This window comes from Halichoeres trimaculatus, unplaced genomic scaffold (genome assembly GCF_033239565.1).
Source record: "Halichoeres trimaculatus isolate MK-OKI-2021-1 unplaced genomic scaffold, fHalTri1.1 fHalTri1_scaffold_20, whole genome shotgun sequence".
Classification (NCBI taxonomy): Eukaryota; Metazoa; Chordata; class Actinopteri; order Labriformes; family Labridae; genus Halichoeres; species Halichoeres trimaculatus.
The window spans coordinates 18,287,639-18,307,553 of record NW_027437198.1 but is presented as its reverse complement, the minus strand read 5'-3'; the positions used below and the strand labels follow the sequence as shown (position 1 = coordinate 18,307,553).

The 19,915-nt window shown below is 40.7% G+C and overlaps 1 protein-coding gene across 3 annotated transcripts in view; it reads right to left on the bottom strand.

Annotated features, from left to right (window-relative positions):
- Positions 1 to 19,915, bottom strand: part of adgrl1a (adhesion G protein-coupled receptor L1a) — a 181,538-nt gene that overhangs the window by 142,132 nt on the left and 19,491 nt on the right. Inside the window, exons 1-2 of one of the 3 annotated variants that reach the window (XM_074697406.1) lie at positions 19,269 to 19,414; positions 10,882 to 10,955 (exon numbers count right to left, since the gene is read on the bottom strand). The exons of 1 other annotated variant lie outside the window; for it this stretch is intronic. The gene's annotated coding sequence lies outside the window, so the exon portion shown is untranslated. Of the gene's footprint in view, positions 1 to 10,881; positions 10,956 to 19,268; positions 19,415 to 19,915 lie in introns of those variants that run through there. One more of the 3 variants, XM_074697407.1, reaches the window with a different exon arrangement.

The following is a 19,915-nucleotide window of genomic DNA, read 5'->3' as shown; positions in this document are numbered from 1 at the left end:
CACATGCACACACGAATTGACATGTTTATCTGCACACCCTTGGCAGACCTACTGACTCTTTAACAGTTTCCACAGCAACATGAAGTGGCGAAGAATAATGTATTCTGTTATAGCTGGGGATGATTGCCGTTCGCCTGTTCTGTTTCAGCATCACTCTCCGACTTCTTGTCAAACAATAATGTTTTAAAACACACAACAAGTGATTATAACCCACAACCTGGAAGCGCTTCAGGATTAAAACCAAACAGCACATTAATGTGAACGCTCATGTAGAGAGGAAGGGATGCAAAGACTACAGCCTGGCTGGATAGTCGTAAAATGCATATTCATTGGCACCATTCAACGGACGACGGACTTGTCTGTGGCCATTACTATGGAAACCAAATGCAATCCAAATCAGAAATTTAGGCCAAAATCACATCTTTCAGAGCTGACCACTTTCCAGCACCAACATTTGACCATACTGACAGGAAACTCACAAGCCGGCTGGTTCACTGATGAGCAGAATAATAAATAGTTTTCACAGGCAAACCAGCTGCTGCACATTATTTCAAACCAGTGAACATTTGCATTTATTCTTGGTTCTGATTCAGCTCAATTTAACTAAAACTGAATGTAACTGATTGACTTCGCTTTAACTACAAAAGTCATTCATTAAAAACTGAATTCTCCTATAACACCCTTAATTCGATCATTCACTGACTTGATGGTATAACTATTCTCCACTGAGGCTCGTAAACAGAACCAGCCCTGCCGATTAAATCATAAAAACATGTTTCAGATAAGGACTTCAAGCCAAAGCCAATTAAAGTGACACAATGAAACCTCAGCTGAGTGAAGGGCAGAACGTGCGTGTGACACGGCACACTCCTCAACTCTTGACACACAAAAAAACAGCATCACTGGAGAGGAAGACGCGTTCCTTTCTTTTTTTAGCAATCTATAGCCTAATTATGAATTTGAAAAGATGGATACTTAAAGGCTTGAGACAGAAAAGGTGACATGAATCTGTCGTAATTAGCTAGATTTAAAGACTGTCACAGCTGTGGATGTGAAATATGTTTCATCAGCAGCTATACCAGTCAGTTAAACGCAGCCTTCCTCTTCATCTCACAGGTTGCTTGGACTAAATATGCTGAATTTAATCACAATTACCACTGAAGAACAGCTGTAAAGTGAAGCAGGGGTTAAATCTTACTCGCCCACAAATATTCAGCAATACAGTGATGAGACAATTTAAAGAAAATCAGCACCAAATGTGCAAAGCAGATCTATTCATCTTGATGTATCACAGCGGAATGATTGGAACAGATGAAAGGATAATGCAAACATAATTTCAATTTTCATCCTTCTGCCATGTATGTGCATTAAACAGCTAAACTGACAGATAAAGACCTAAGCTTCCTGCTCACAGGGACACAAACATTCACATTAAGATGCTGACATAATTTAAACACACGAGGCAGTTCAATAGCCTCATTCAGCAGACAGAGACATACAGACCTGCCAGAATGTTACAGAAACATGCTGTACAAAATGAAAAGGGTGCGTGGAAGCACATGTATCCATTCACTGTTATATGCGGGCTGTGCTATGTCAGTGGTGCATTCTGGAGGAAATGGGAGTTCATGTGTCATGAGTTGGTTTTGAGAGCAAGTTGATGCTCCTAACAAAGTTAGCAGGACCCCGAGTCAAAGCTTATATACACTATCCAAATATTACCCAGCTACGCACTAAAAATACAATCAACTTAACTCAAAAAATTAACTCCACATTTTTATCTTTCATTCTAAAGATTTATTCAAACTGCTAAAATCATATTACTTCTACTTCCACAGTTGAACAGGCTATCATCTGATCAGCCAATCTGTTGGTGAAATTGATATTAAATCTAACATCTTCATTCATGGTCTAGTTGAAATCTACCTTTTCTTCTCTTAGTACTTTAAGCTCATCCATTAAATAAGTGCAGTCGCTGGTGAAGGTCCTCTGACCCGTAACTTTTGAAGCCAGTTGAGATTTCTTTTTACTTTACCAATCCTTCAACTCTGCATAAGCCCATTATGCTCAGGTTTAGCTTCGTGTTTCCAGAATGTCGTCCTTGAAAAAGTGAACTAATATTCTCCAAGGACATATTTTAATGAGTTGTTTTACTAATTTTTCTATCTGGATTTTCAGACAGATGGGTAGGCAAATTTTTTAGTTTAACATTCCAAAGGACAGGGCCACATCTAACTGTACAGAATACTGCTTTCAATCTCTGTTGCAACCACAGCCAAATTGTTGATTTTAACATCTATTACCACCAGGGAAGGGCAGGATACACATGAAGCGAGGACTCGGGTGCAGATTTGAATCAAAAGGTGTCTATTTAATAAAATTTAAAAATCTAAAATCCAAAAAAACACTTACACCAGGGGAAACATACAACAAGACCAGGCGACAGACAAGATGGCAAAAACACTGAGTCAGGAGTGGGAAGAAGAAAAGAAACACTAAGACAGACGAAGAACTCCAGAACTTAACAGAACCACAAGAAACTACAAAATAAAACAGAGAACACTTCAGACTAAACTATGAAACATTAAAGGTAGGGTCTGCAGTAATTTTCCTTACTTGTTAGTAAACACAACATTCAAACTGGGCTTCTCCTCTATGGCTCAGTGCCAGCGGCAGCCCACACCCACACCCTCCAACCCGTGACTATGTGAACACACTCACTAGCCCAGCAACCACCTGCAGCAACTTTTCTAAGTTTTCTAAGTGGGAAAGACTCAGGAGCCGGGCACTTGACTTAGCATGTTAGCTAATCACAGAATAGCAGAAAGTCAACCCACGTCACTCCTCGGTCCCTGCTGCTCTCCAAGTGCCCAAAAGTGAGTGAAAGTTGAACCAAGCTTCACCCTCGTTGAGTAAAAAGCTTTATCTGTTTGGCATTCCGTTTCACTTTGGTTGTGTTTTTCTTTCTCCATGCTACGTTCTCTATCCTAGCAGCTTGGGATAGCTTCTTCCACTTGCAAATTGACACACAAAGTCACTGGAGCACTGGGTGCATTGTGATTGGCTGACCTAACCACACTTACTCCCCACCTAGAAATGTGCCAGGACAACCAAAACATCAACACACAGGCAGAGGAGAGGATTCAAGGTAGACAGATACACTACATGTGAAGGGGCTCTGAAGTAATGATTGAGCAGGATCATTCCTGTAAAAGTTGATATTTTATTTTTTAGGAAAATCCTGCAGATTCTACCTTTAAGAAAAAAACACTACAAACAATAACCACAAGGAAACCAATACTATGAAATGGGCAAAATACAAACTAAAGACTGAATTGTAACAGTGCTAAACCAGACACACAGGGGGGCAAGAAATATTGACTAAAACAGGAAACAGGGTAAACACAAGAAAAGAATCACTAAGAAATAAAAAAGAAACACCAAATAAATCCACAAGACAGAACACACATAACAAAAAAAAAACCTCCAACATGTGATGCTTATTGCCTTTTACAAGGCAAAAAGCTGATTGGAGTTTAGGATTTTAGATGGCTTAGCAGGTTTAAGGGGTGCTGGCTATAGGCTACTCTAGATTGACCCTCGAGATCCCCAAAGTATTACACAAACAACATAAGGTAGAAAAAATGCGAGAGAAGAGAAAAATTAACTCAGAGAGACCTCTTATTAAATATCATAAAAGTGATACACACTTAAACATTGTGAAGCAAGTTAGTGATGTTCCTGGTTTCTTGTTTAACATGTCACTAAAGTTGCAGCAGTGGCTAAGGTCAACCAGACATCTGTGATATTTTTTTTCCTCCTTTTTTTGTTTTCTGGAAGTTTAAATCCTCTTCTAACACTAAATCCTTCCCTTTTTGCTCATGGTGTAAAACTGACTTTGTACAAAAGTGATAACTTCAATCATTTCTTAGATAAGTTTATAAAACTACTCACTGTGAGGTGTTAATTCTTTTCAAAGCTTTTTTTTTCCCGAACAAAGTGAAGAACTGTTAGTTTCAAAAATAAACTTGCCATATCACCCAGCCACGTTACTTTATTTGACAAGAGCTTTTCAAAGTTGAAAATCCCAACGAAAATGAGTTTCTGAACAAAGCTGGAGTATAGGAAGCAGGAAATGGACACCGTGTGTCGGCCCATTATCTTTTCTCCAGCAACTCCTCATCACAACTTCACAAGCTGTGCCTAAAAAAACACTCATGTGGACAAACTGGCAAGTGAGCATGAGGAAAATAAATGAGAGGGAAAGGCTGGTTAATGAGAAATGCTATTTTTACTGCTTTGATGTCCCCCATCCACATAAGCACACAGCTTAGACAAAAACAAATTAGAGATGTCGACTGCATCCCAAAGACATTAAAAACATATTAGCACAACAACCAATTGAGACTGTGTCCACACACATGCTCATATGGTGTGTGAGTATGAGAGTGTGTGTGTGTGTGTGTGATTGCATTTCAAATTCAGGAAAAGTATTCTCGATGTATCTCTTAGCGATTGTCCACGCTGGCTGGCATTATGCATATGACTGTGAGCAGTTGTTCCTTATGGCTAATAGTCGACAAATATCAACATAATGACACCATAGTTTCTGCATGACGAGATGACTCACAGGCATAGAGCCATGATGTATTTCTTCACTGTGAACCGTATAGAATACAGATCAACTGTGCTGTCACAGCGAGGAACACATCTGAAGGCACTTTGTCGAACTTTTTAAATTCACACTTGCTGTAATTTCTTTACCAGGAGCATCCATCTTCAAATGGAGCAAAGACTCAGAGGAGAGATGTGGACGCTATAAATGCTGAACTGTTGTAGAAAGTGACAAACAGGGAGATAAATGTGATTCAAATATAAAAATGCTACACCAGCTTATCAATCCAAGTATTCTTTCATGATTTGTTTTCCTAATAATGAGATTCAGCATGTTCACCCTTGCCATTTACGCCCGTTCCTGCGGACAATTCCACACTCATAAGCGTTAGTGAACTTTGCCTTTCAGAAATTATTGAGTAAATACTATTACCTCAAGGTTTTCCTCAACTTTGACCCTGTGTCGAGCAGCACTCCATCATGTGTCTGTTTTGACCCTCAAAATGAAAACAAAAAAATTCAAGTGGTTAAGAATGAAAGCTCCCTGGCAAACTGTCTTTCTTTTACATAAACAGCAGCGCTGAAATTTGGGCTCTTTTAAAGCACAATTTTCAAAAACTTCAGACCTAATTTGTTCTTATTGTTTGGAGTCAAAGCTTCACTGCCTGCGGGGGCTGAACAATTTTGTAAAAATAATCTAATTGTTTGTTTGGACCAATATTGCAATTTTGCATGTGACTTTTTGGGGTGAGGACATTTATCTTTTGCACTATTCACCAAACACATGCAATAAATCATTCTATCATATGACCAACACAACAAAGGATTCTGTGAGGGTGGCAGAAAAAACAGCACATTGACTTTACCTGATTTTAAGGAAGAACAAGTACATGATACTTAAATCACACAAGGTCTGTGTATGAGAAACCTTTTCTTTAATTGCAGCCTTTGCGATTTTGAAATTGCATTCTATTACATTGTGATGTCAATTTCAATTACATTATTTGTCCAGCCCTACAGCCTGCACACTTAAAATACAAGTTAAACATTTCAATCCAGTTACAAGGAGACATAGCACACTGATTCCAAATTTGTACTGACAGGAAACATAAAAACATCTACATTTCTTCATATCACGAGTTTGACAGTAATATTACTCATGGTTAAAGCCAAGAGGGCTGCTGGGTAGGATGGCTGTGGCTCGGCTGTAGTTATCTCTCTGTGAGAGGGTTGGGAGTCTGAGCCCAGCCCCTGCTGTCACATGCCAAAATGTCCATCAAAGTCAACAGGCACATCAATACGGATTCTTGTCTGTTTAAATATTGAAAAAATAAAATTTGAAACCATTTAAATTATAAAGAACTGTATGGAATGTAACAATCATTAAAGTACCTTACTTACGAGAGTTTGAGCAACCGCCCACAGTTAATCGCTACTATCTATTCAAAATCTGTGATTCATAACAATTAGAAAATGATTCATTCGACAGCCTAAGAAAAATAAAAAATAAAAAATGTCCGCCTTGTCAGTAAGACATGTGAGCAAAAACAACTTTAAATCTTTTTTTTTTTTTTTGTATGCACAATCAAACTTTTCTGATAAAAGAACGAGTCATAATTTCCAGAAAATTTCCACTGAACCTGGATAAATTTGATCTGGTGGAATTTTTACTTAGCTTTTAATCTAAGAGTCCTAAAACTTATTTAAATGACACAAAAATGCACCACATGACTATTGGCAGGGGCCTGCAACCTGTACGACCAGAGGCACCATTTTACCTCATCTCACCTGGATGTAAATCATTCTGGAGCCACAAAATCTACTTTACCTTCACAATAAAGTCAAAACAGTGTCTAAATTCTATATATTATTACATACAGAATATTGAATAAAAGCCTAAACAAGAAGGGTTTTTTTTTAATTCATGAAGTCGTAAAACAGGGGTGGCCAACCTGCGGCTCGCGAGCCACATGCAGCTCTTTGCCTTTCGGTGTGTGGCTCTTTGACCCATTCATTATTGTTATTATGATTGATCAGTACTTGGGTGATGAGATTAATACTTAAGTTTCAGTTTCTTTTCTCAACTTGCACATGTGCTCTCGCTATCTAGATAGATAGATGAATGGAACTTTGTCTCTTCTGCGTAAAAACAAAAACTCGTCTTAGACACAGCTCCAAGTACGAAGTGAAACACGCTTACAAACGCAATAAATGTCACTTCAAAATTTGGAAGTGTATTGATTTTCATCATATGTCCTTTCATTTATGTGCGAGAGGAAGTGTGTTTTTGATGTGGCTCTTTGTAGTACCATGGTAATTTTTGTGGCTCTTGGTCTGACACTGGTTGGCCACCCCTGTCGTTAAACTATATTGATAATGTCGCTCAACTCTACATTTTTGTTGTTTGCTCATTTCATACCACATAATGTATGGGATGTATATCAAGCAGTAAAATAAATCCATCCACACAGAATCAAAATCTCTATTTTCTTCTAGATTTTTTTTTGTGAATTTAGTTATCCTACCAGGGGTGTGAAATTTGAGGTTATCCACAGGTGTAAGGTAAGTTACTGGGCTGTTGATGTTGTAGAAGGTGAAGTAGAGAGGTGGCAGGCTTTATTTTAAGGTGTGATGCATATTCAGTTCAACAAAGGACAGACCTCCTAAGACCCAGCATCCACATACATAGACCTTACATTTGTGCCTCTCAGATCCATGACACTTTATTATCTAAAACTTTTACCTTTAAGCCACAATTATTGTTTGCTGATATCACAACATTACTCCAATTTCCGCAAAAAAAACAGCATATTTTTTGACAATAACACTAGAAAATAGTAGCAAACTCATAACACAAATAACCAAACTTCCTGCCTTAGGAGGTTAAATCATACCTTTATTTAGTTTTATTGTCTTTAATTATCAATATTCTCTGTAAGAAAAATAAGATTCTTTATTTCAATTTTTTTTAACGCTAAAGGAATCCAGTGGAAAGGGGTCAAAGAGCAACATGAGGGTGCAGAGCCACAGGTTGCAGACCCCTGCTATTGGGAACCTTTCTTATATGTGAGATAAACTTCAATCAAGTTTGTCTGGAAGTTTCTAATGTGTTACGATTTCAGAATGAGAAGTATACAAAGATAGTTAACATTCCTGGAGATGCTTTCTGAATAAGTAATCCGTACAATACATCACCCAAACTCAAGAAGACCATATGTCGTCTGTTGTTGCTTCCCATAGAGATGCACATGAGCACTTTCCTGATGCAGTGCCGTAATCTGAAGAACCACATTGTTAATTTCTTTTTCTTTTTTTTTTTTTTAATCTAAAGCGAAACGACCATTATGAAATGATGAACATGGTAATGTAATCTCTGTGTTGCAGGATTTGTTTGGTTTAGGCTGAAAAAGGACTTTGTTATAGTTATGAAAGCTCTGCCTGCTCATACAAAACATGTCCTCTTTTTGGGGGACAATCAGATCTGTTCATAAAAAGCAATATGCTTTTGATACTGATTCAGTGTATCAGGCTGATGCATTATTCAGTTGGATTATAATCCATAAGGCAGCTGATATAACACATATTATGTGAAACATAGGACGAAGCGAGTATATGGAGATGACAGGAGAAAACTTTGAGGGTATTCTTGACATTAAGGGAATGATAATGAGTGGCCTGGAGGACTCGCTCTTTATCTGAGAGAAACAGATGAGACAGGAGAGATGAGAGAAGATTGGTTAAAAAGTAAATAAAATAGAAATGGGTGCAATAACTGACCACTCACTCTAGACCAGAGTCAATATATCTAAGTGGATTTTCACTGAACTGCGCTAGAAGAAATGCTTTGGTATGCTCACAATGCACACACACACACACACACACACACACGCGCGCAAACAGCCCCCAAACACACACACCAAAACAAACAAACTCAGAATTGGTTTAATTCCACCAGCTGGGTTTGAATGTGAGAATAGAAAGTGACATTATACACACACACTGCTACGCTTTCGTGCCTGCCTGCAGCTTCATTGGGTAGGTGGGGGCAGCAAGGTTGCAGGCTGCAATATTAAACCATCAATCACCCCCCAAATTAGGCATTTTACATCACACAAGCACTCACGGCTCCCTCTCCTTCTCCCACAGGTGGGGTCCAAGCCACGGGAAAAGAGATTACATCACAAAAGCAATGATGGTGTAGCAAGACCCATGAATACATTACAGCATCATATATAGGCAGAGTATGGGCGGGAAGCGGCGGCGGCGAAATAATAAAACTAATGAATTATATCAAATCAATGATTATTTCTTCACTCTGAGGTACAAGAAGTAAGAATCTGTGCAGAAACTTTCGCAACAATGTTTCTGTCGCAGGGTAGTTTAAACTAATCCGAGGAAATTGGAACAAGTTATTTGTATTTGTTCACGGCGTCTCGTATCTAAATCATAACCAAATATATTTCCCCGTCTTGTGCCCGTGTTAAACATGGCAAACGGCTCATTTCAATCACCCACGGAGGAAGAGACGCCGCCGTGTCCACTCTGCTGTTTCTCATGTTTTGATTATAAAAACATCTGGGGTATCAATGAGCCGGGAAGCCATTAACAAGAAACAGCAAAGAGAGCAACGGAAGACGGAAGGAGAGGAGAGGAGCACAGGCGTGAGGTTAAAGAAGAAGAGAAGGAGGAGGACGACAACATGAGGGGGAGAGGACGGTAGGAAAGGAATGGAGAGGGTGAGGGTAAATGAAGCATGGAGTTGCATTTATCCCAATTAACTACTGCAGGGGTCTTGGGTGAGAAGGGAGCGGGTGTCCACCCCCATTAACAGTGTTTACTGACATGCCTGCTGATTACAAGCTGGGGATAGAAAGTGATGGCACAGCTCTCCTCTGCCTACAAACATGAAAAATTTAACAACATAAACAGAAACACAGACGCCCAGTCGTGTGTTTTCCATCCCTTTTCCTCCCAGCACTCTGCATCTCTCTGTGACTCACTCCTTCTCAGTCAACCTGTCACTGTGCCCGATTTAAGGCTGGATTTCATATGTAGCATTCTGAGTCCCCTCAATCCTCCCGTTCCTCATTCCTGTTGCTCTGTGTTGTGTAGCGATGATAATGGAGGTAATTACACTCATTCTGTGTCAGTTCCACGGCACAGCAGCTGCAGCACAGGCCGGCTGTGGCACCGCGATGCCCGCTGCCTGACCACATCCACAAACACTGTGAAGAATCACTGCAGAAGGCCCCGCCGCACCGTCACGCTGCAAACGCAGAGGAATAAATAGTGTTTGTCCAATACAGCCAACAGTGTGGGGATTTCTATGCTGTATTTTTCACTCTCTATTCATTCTGCAAGTTTTTTTTTTCCACCAAGCTCGAATATGTTGTGGTTTCAGTGGGATTTGCTGGATTCCGGTCTTATGGCGTTGCTGAGATAAGCTGCCCGTGGGCGAACATACTGCTGCACTTCTGACCCTCCAATACAAAACAATGTAACCTCTGCAGCTCAGGATTGCGGCTGATACAAGGGAATAGCAAAGCAGACAATAAAGAGCACGGAGGAAATATGTGTGTCCCTCTTGAAGAAGGAGGAAGGACAAAAGAAAGGAAATGCAGAGCAGCATATCTCAACAAAACCAGAAAGGAAGAGAGACAGAATGTGTGTTTGGCAGAAAGAAAGGCTGTGGGAGGTGAAAATGGAGGAAGAATTATAAATACAAAGTACTTGTTGGGTAACTGAATACATGAAAAAGAGACATTACATTCAAGGATTTATGGATTATTTTATCTCAGCTGCATTTATGAGCAACAGTTTTGCATTTTACATCACAAATGAATGAAGCAAATAGGTGAACAGAATGCACCTGATGGATTATTTGGAAGAACAAGCCCAGTCAGATAGCCAGGCGCTGAGCCTTTACGGCTGCCTTGGCTTAAGAGAAAAGAGTCCAGTCTGTGAGCAAACAAGGCTACAAAAGGAAGCAAAGGAAAAGTAGAGATTCTTTTTATTTTTGCTCCCCTTTCTTTCTTTTCATCCCACTTCTCTGGGTCTGACCTCAGTCTGCTCCGTGCTGGACCCTAGCCTTTCTGAAGAGAGACACCTAGTGGTGTCTAATCAGCACCCTGCACATGGTCAACGCTCTGCTGCACTGCACATTACTGCTACACCTTCTCTCCTCTTAAAGGACACTCAAGTGAGCCACATTAATCAAACTCATCCAATAACTGCGGCTATTATTTGTGTGATTTGCACATCACTCACCACTCTCCTCGGATGCCTTTCCAAAGGATGAGGTCGGTTTGTTTTTTGGGGGATTGTTCAGGGGGGAGGGCTCCCTGTAAGGTAGGACAAAATGGACTGTTAGTTATGGATGAGATGTCAGCTATTGTGGCTTATCAGCTAGGTGTGTGTGTATAAAGAAGGAATGAGGAAACTCATATTACTGACCCAAGGATGATTAAAAGCCACCCTTCAGGTAGGCGGTGTAATTAGGAATCAATTAAACTCAGAAGGCAAAAAACAGATTGCTTTTGGAGAAGGAGAGCTAATGGCAGAGCTGAAAAGTTAAAATTCACGCCAGCATTTGCTTGAAACAGAAACTGAACGTTCTGCTTTGGGGCATCAGCTTCACACACACACACACACACACAGATATCTATACACTCACAACACACACCATGGATATCCAAGTGGAATCAAAAATACCTCCCATCACATGAACTGCAGGGAAGTGTGAGAATTAATCAATCACACCTCTCAAGCTGGTGGAGGGTTTCTTGAAGGGTAAATAACACTGTTAAAATTAATGTGACAGGTTGCATACAGGGTGTCATTATTCTCCTGAAGAGGGGGCTGACATGACAATTATGACTGGACCGTACCTTTAAAACACCTGTCTCACCTTATAGGTCTGACTCTAAATCAGCTGACGCGCCCATCACAAACTCACTCCCCTTCAAAAATCAGTTGAATCATGAAGCTCCTGAAAAGCCGATCTGCCACGACTGCTCTACTGGACTCTCTGATAAAGCCGGACAAGGTGGTATTACACCAGCGAGCCCCAATCAGTGCTGCTACAGCCATCTATCATGGTGTTATCTAAGGTAGAGGTATATTACCTGAGGCTCAGACGGCCCTGGGCATGCATGGATGTATGGGGCCGATAGCGGAGCTGGCCGTCATCCCTCTGGGCTGATTAATGAGGAGCCCGACCCAGTGTTTAATGTGTTTAATATGGGCCGCTGACGAGGCCATCACACCGGCAGAACCTGACCGTCTCTCTGACTGATGAAGTCACCTGCGGCCCTGCCTCTGTCTTTCCTAGATACAGTAAAATAAAAACACAGGCATACCATGAAAACTCACTTTCTGTCTCCTGCGTTGGGTAATATCTGCTCTGTTTACCAACGAGCAAGGAACATTTGGGATCAGAGATGTTAGTCATTTTGTAAACTTGCACCTCAAACATCATACTGTTTTCAAATTAGACCCATGTAAACATGTTTTTCTTTTCTGAGGAAATGGGGCACACACTGAGACAGGCACTGTGCAGCGACCCTGCTTTTCTGTTGAATGGGAGGGAAAATTAGGGCCAAGCGCAGAGCTCTGTTCTCGGGGTATTCTCGGCGCCAGGGTTCTCTAATGGAAGATACTTACACCTCTCTGTGTGAAAAGATTCAGGCTCTCTTGCTCTGTGTAATGAAACAGCTAATATTCTTGTACTTCTCTACCCAGCAATCAGACTCAATCCCTTCTCTCCCTCCCTCCTGTTCCATGATATGTCTATTACTTTCAGCCTGCCTCACTCTTTCTCTTTATTTCAGCTCCTCTACTCCCACCTGCTAATTTTCACTTCTTTCTGCCTTTCTCTCCCTCACTATCTGCTGCCTTCCCACTCCTTCCCAGCACATTTCTATCTCTCTCTTTTCATCTATCACCTCCTCTGCCATGTTCTCATTTAATCATCCCCTCAAGAAATATATTCACCAGCCCAACAACTGGGCTCATATTAGATCATATACTGTTGTTGCAGCTGTTATCGTGGCCAATTCCTGAGCTCTGGGGTCAGCCAGGAGCTGCTGTGTAAACAGTGCGCATCAGGAAACGCACTCATGAGTGAAGACGTAGACGGTAACCAATTTAAAGCATGGGAGTGTGTTCGAGGTTTAGCTCACAGCAACACATGTGCATGCCAGACAGATGTGTTGACATCTCAATGTTAACATGATGTCCGTCCCCTGATGCTTTACTCACACACTGGGTCAGCTATCACACCTTTTCTGCACCTCACTCCTCCGTCAATCTCCTGTGAATTCACAGCTAAAAGTAATAAAAATCTACCTGGTAGCAATTTAGTGTGCTGGTATTCATAGAAGTTCCCTGCATATTATTTTTTGCCCTGTTTTTTTTATTTTTTCGTTTTCCTGCAAGCAACATTTTACATTACATGTTCAGAGAGGCAGCATCAACAACACAAGGGCTAAGTGCTTGTTGAATCACCCTTACATGAGTGGGTTGGACTGAAAATGTCATTTTTTCAGTCCAGTCTGATGCGGGGCTGAACAGTATGAGCCGAGCTCCCAGAGGAGGTTTCCTGCTCTCTCTGAGGCAGGTACAGATCAAGCTAAGGAGCTGAGGAGGCGGAGCTCTCAGTCCCTTCTGTGTGGAGTAATGAAATATTAGCTCACTGAGATGCTTGTTCTGCCTGCAGAGTGGTTAGCTAAGGCCCACTTTAAGATTTTTTGCATTATGGACAGAATCCTAATGATCCCTGGCCCTGTCGCCCTACCTTGGGCTTGGCTGTTTTTAATATATAAGGCTCTGCTTTTTTAATTATCTTCATGTCATGTTACACTTCCTTCGCACCGCCTGTGAGCAGAGAGACGGGCAAACCGTGGCTGCTACTCCTATCGCAGCCTTCCCCCTAGCCACCCGAATCCCATCTGCGCTTTTATTCACACATGCACAAATAGCAAAAGGCACACACACACACACACACACACACACACACACACACACAAGCAGGAGGAAACCGAAACAAATGCATACTTTCATTTTAGCATGCAAGCACGAACAAATGCATAAGCAGAAGCAGAGGAGCATATGTAAATCAGATAAATATCCATTGTAGTTTACGCATGGTAGAAAACCTGATGAACATCAGAAAAGCACACCAAACGTGTGCAGTGAACATGAACAGGGACATAATCTACACACTGGAAACACATTAAATCACAGTGTTTAAAGGAAGTATACCGGCCTGCAAACAGCTGCAGATGCAGATTTTACAGGGTTAAAGTTTTGCACCGGATCTATTGTACGCAGCTAATCAAACTTCACAAACACACAGCACGCAGATGTGGTATGGTGCGATGTAAAGAATGTTTTCAGCTCTCGGTTCCCCGGTGATGTATCATAACAATAATCACTGTCAGGCTCAGAATGAAGGTGTTTCTTTCAGAGAGGGGGATGAAGGCAGAACTGTGGTAATTATGCAGCCGTAATGGAGTCGGTGCCTAGTGAGAGCCTAATGAGCTTACTGAAGTCTACCATTGAGAATTGATTCCTGAGAAGGAAAAAAAAGGAAGAAAAGCAGTTGTGCTTGCAGAGAGGGGGCCAATAGAGGTGAGCTTGTCTCCACTGTTGTGCACTTAATTGACAGGGAACCAACATGCACTGAAATTCCCCGAGAGCAATTAATAATAATGAAAGGCAGAGAAATCTTTATACATGGTATATCCTGATCCAAAGTCTTTCATAGTCCTGTCACCTGTCGGGAGGAAGGGGTCTGATCACATCCTTAATGACGTGTGGTGGCTCTGTGAGCGCCAGTGTACCTCACTCTTTTTCTCTTCTGCCTTAATGTGCAAAATAAGATAAAACTGTCCATATCAGCAGGGGAAATGGAGATGTGTTTCCAGGGCTGGCTGAGCTGTCACAAGGCCTGCTGCAGGAGAGGATGAAAAGAGAAGCACTTAACCCTGAAAGCAATGAAAATGACTACGACCTCTTCGTACAGCCTAAAGAAACAGCAAGTGATTACATGCATTCCTGCATTGCATGCTCAGAAATAGCGGCCGGGGATATGAAATAATTATTAAAATTCAATCATTTCAAAATCCAAAGATTAAAATGACAGTTTGCATTTTAAAGCCAGCCAAATGTGAATGTAATGTGAGCACCATCACATGCTACAGTTGAACTGAGACTGACTCCTTCAGTTTGTCCTTACTGTTGATGCAAAGGTTGAGGTCAATGTCTCATGTTAGGAATATGAATTATGACATTGACATACTGCTGCATTAAAAGCACAATGACCTGCGCTTCGCTGCTAAACTTTAACCCATATGGCACCACTCAAAGCTAAGAAAAAAAAATAAGGCACAAAGGGATTTAACATTTGGATGATGCAGGAGTTTAATTGTTGAATTAAATAAAAAATGACTGATAGAGGCAGAATGTTATACACCTATGTTAAGTCCACACTGCAAAAGTCAGTGCCCAAGTATGGCAACCACATGAAGAAAAGTCAACAATCACCCCTTACATTGCATGGACCCCTGTTTAAGACCTCTGGTGTAAAGTGTTATGAGTGCTCAGAAAGAATAGAGAGGTGTGTAACGCCACATTATGTAATTACACCCCAATATGTAATAAAGTAATAAATGTTCACTTCACTATGTAATAAACTCTGCCGCATTATGTAATAATTTCTTCCATATTGCATCACTTGTTACAAAATGCAGGTTCCCACATGTAATAAGTAAGATTCAAGAATTTTATTACAAAATGTAGCAGATTATTACAAAATGCAGAATTATTACATAATGACGTGAAAATTTATTACATTATTGCATATTGGGGCATTATTATATAACATGGTGTTACAAGGTGCTATAAGAACAAGTTTAGTTACTATTCACCAGAGCCCCACATTCTAATACTCACATATTTCACTTTCATTCTTTAATGAAACCATGACTTGCCTCTGCTTTAACAGACTTGAAACTTGACTTGAAGAAACAAAAAGTGTGAGGTGCCCATACCTATGTTAAACTTTAAGTGCTTTCAGTTGTGTTTGACACAAACCACTGGGGACGGGAGAAAAAAATCATTTTTTTTATTTTAAGTTCTTCATTTTAGTCTTTGTTTATCAGCTGGGTTGGAAAAAAGTTGAGATGTCAGATCCTCTGAATAAATCCTAAAAACTGACTCACATGTGAAATGCATTTTTTTTTTTTTTTTTGAATAATATGACTTCTGGTATAGTGATACCGATACCTGGGATTTGGGTATCGACCAATACCGATCCTGATCGGATACCAGTGTTTAGTAATAACCTGCATGCTCTGCTGAGGGATTGGACTTGTAATGTTTTGAGTAAAAGACAGAAATAAGTGTTTAAATGCTCAACAGCAGTTTGGTTTAAAAGAAATGCTTCAGAATTTACAGAAATGACTATTTGATTGTAAAATGTTATACCTTGTAGACTAAATCAAAGTTCAGCCTTAGTGTCAAGTTTGGACTGATCCTTTCCCACTGATACTGGATCCAGCTTTAAGGAGCTGGATTGGCACCAATACCCAATACCAGCATCGGTGCATCCCTAGTCTGGAGTTAAAAAAGAAAACCAAGAATAGTAAGAAACAGGACCATCGAAGAAGTTTAAATCGAATTTGCACCCCAAAGTTGTAAAAGAATTGAATCTGGAAAAAAAAGCATATTAGCCCTACAAAAGCCCTACAAACCTCATATTTTTTTAGTGTATTAACGGTGTCATTCAACAATACAGTGTTGTCATTGTTTAAATTAGACAGGAGAGCAGGAAGACACTACAGCAGCCTAACTACTGTGTGCTGCAAAGGGACAAAACAAACATGTTCATTTTAGACTTTGATCACATTGCTATTAAACCTCTCACAGCTCTAATAACTAGAATATGCCTTGTTAATATTAATGAATTATGTAAAGAGACCGTGCTTACTGTGGAGATTATCTGATTGTCATGATTTCATACCTGACAGTAAAAAGTTTTTCTCTGTTGCATCCACATGCTGTGACATGGTCTTGTTTTCTTTTTTACCTCCCTAAAAACAGGCTTGCCTATTAGTATGGTAAACAAGATTCTTTTCAACACACATGCCAGCAGGAGACCTAGCTTTCAGACTCAATTTCCACACAAACTTCATTCAATAAGTACCCTCTCAGCTGTTCTTTTTTTACACTTTCCCTTCATTACCAGCCTTTTTCTTTTTGGGCCCGTCACTTGTCCTGTCTCATCCTGTCTCTCCCCGTTAATTTCTATCCAATTTACCTACAGTAACAGCAAGATAGGAGGAGAAAAAGGGAATGATTCTTTTAATTAAGAAAACTAAGTTATGAAGGGAGTGACATTGGGTGGCAGTGACCATATGGACACTGGTGATACAATTCTGGCAAGTAGGCTGGTAACAGATGCTGCATAGCAGTTTGTTTCCCTGCAAGCAGAGATTCAAAGTAAACTTAGTCTATTCTTGTGAGGGATTTGTTTAATTTTGAAAGACGATGTTTAAGCGGAAGAATTATTTCGCTCTGGGAGAGGACAGGTGTTGAGTGCTCAAGTGGGAATCAGTCTTTATGAGTCCCTTCACGGTTGTTTACCAAATCAACTCACTTTGTTTTTGTTCTTAAACCAATATGGGCATTTAAAAGTCAGAGTTATATTGAGCCTGGTAATAGATTTTTTAGCTACTAAAGCCTAAAAATTAATCCTAGATGACATGTTTGGGGGTAAACGTAAAGCTTAAGAAGTATTTTAGTGGCTTTATCAGGAGCTTTGCAGCACAAAGTCACATCCACTCAAGCAGCTCTCTCTGCACACTGCTCCTTGCTCCAAGCTCAGACATCTCAAATATGCACAGCAGCAAAAATAACTCAATGAATGTGCCTGCATGTGTGTGTGTGTGTGTGTGTGTGTGTGTGTGTGTGTGTGTGTGTGTGTGTGTGTGTGTGTGTGTGTGTGTGTGTGTAGGGAGAGGCAAATTTGTGTGTACAATCTGTCCATCTGCCATGAGCAGACAATGCGCTTTTTTTTTTTTTTTGGTTATATTCCACACCAAGGCATAGTACTGACCATGTGGCGGTGGGACCAAACGAGCAGGAGCTAAACATGCAAGCTGTCTAATGACAGAATCTAAGGTCGCTCATTTGACAGCTACACTGAAATAACATCTTTCATTTAGAGAGTTTAAGATGCATCAGATGAGCTCATGTTAAGTTATTGTGCACAACATATTGTAAACAGAATGACTGCAGTCTCACTTTAACAGACACAATCGGAAGTCAATCTAGCTTTGGGGGCCGTTTACTTTTGTTGCGTTTCGGCCTTGCGTTAACATGGAAAAGGCATTTTAGCCGACCTAAATCGCGTGGATTTTTTCTGAAACGCTGCCGACACTGTTGCTATGTAAATAGTAAGTCAGCATTTTCAGTATAAAGGGCATACAACAATACAACAGTACCGTTGTTACGATTTTCGCAGACTACCGTGCTTTGCTTGTGCTGCTGAAACTGCTGACTGTCTTTCAACAGTGAGCATCTTTTGCTCCACTTCTGCACTTAGTATTCTTCAATACCCCAAATGATCGGCTCAACTCTACTGCAGTCGAGATCTCTCTAAAGCAGTTTCTGGGCAATACAGTTATTGTGCCAACTACAGGCCTGGCATGCTTACTACAGCATTTTCAGTCTCTTAGCGTTTCTGTGTTAACGCAGATTTTTTCCACTGTGTTTTAGCGCTTTCAGATGAAATGTTGTCATGTAAACACGGCTTTGAAATACATGATTCAATAATAAAGATTTACGATTTTTTTAAAGGTAGGGTCTGCAGGAGCTTTCATTACTTGTTAGCTAACACCAATTCAAACTAAGCTCCTACTCCTTGGCTAAGTGGCAGCGGCAGCCCACACCCACAGCCCCTGATGGTGACAACATGAATACACCCACTAGCCCAGCAACCACCTGCAGTTTCTACATGGGAGAGACTTGAGAGCCTTGCACCAGACTTAGCGTGTTAGCACAAGCTAATCACGTATATTTAAAAGTGAGTGAAAGTCGAGCCAAGTGTCACCCACATTTAATAAAAAGCTTGATCTATTTGGCGTTTCATTTCACTTCAGTTTTGTTTTTCTTCCTCTGTGCTATGTCCACTGTCGTAGCTGCACGGGATAGCTTCTTCCACTCGCTAATAAACATGCAAAGTCACTTGCGCACTGGAAGTTATGTGATAAGCTGATGTAGCCATGCTTACTTTCTGCCCAGAAATGTCCGATACAACTATGCATCAACACACAGGCTGAGGGGAGGGTTCAAGGCAGACAGAGACACTGATTGAGCTGGATTATTCCTGTAAAAGTTGAAATGTTATTTTCTAGGAAACTCCTGCAGACTCTACCTTTAACTAAAAGCCCCCCCTCTTATGAAAACAGAAACTTTTGTTTCATTTGTTTCTGTCTCTCATTGGTTTATAAAAGATGCTTTGGGGGAAGAGCAACTTGTTTTTGACACTTGTTTTTACATTTTAGCTACAAAAGCAGAACAAAAGCAAAAAAAAAAGCAAATGACACAGCAGTATTATTGCAGTGTTTTGAATTTGCATTCTGATGTATTACCTTTTTAAGGGCTGTTTCTGTTGGATCTCCGGTTTAATTAGCCATCCTATTCATCTCACTTTGAGCGTATGGCTTCATTGTTTGCTTCAGTCACAGACCACCTTGGATCAAGGGAGGAGGAGCAGTTGGGATGGAGGGGGATGAAGGGGGGGGCATCTGCTGTGTAAGAAGAGATGAGTTCTATTAATGTTGTTGCAATTCCTGCTGACTGCCAATAGAGGCCGATAGAGGTCATGGATTACTTAACAGACCTTAAAATCAGCCCTCTGCTGCCTGAGGGGAAGCATTTATCATGCAGTTTTCCTGTGTGGCTCTGGGAGGGGGAGGGCTCATATGATTGCATATTCAAATGCACAGGTATGAGTTTGAGTGAAAAACTTCACATACAAATAAGCTCTTGAGTAAGCACTTTCAATGGGAGAATGAAATGACAAGAGTAGCTCATGCACAATGGAGCGCAATGTTATTATTTCGGTTTAGTGACGGAGTGTGGGAACACTTGAGTACGGCGGCTATCGGAGAGCACGCGGTGCATCCAGCCACAGAGGCGTGTTGCTATAGAAGCAAGGGCAGGTTTTACAAAGGGACATTACACACCTACACACCAACAAACTGTTCACTTAATGTGCTCCTGAGGGACAGGCTCA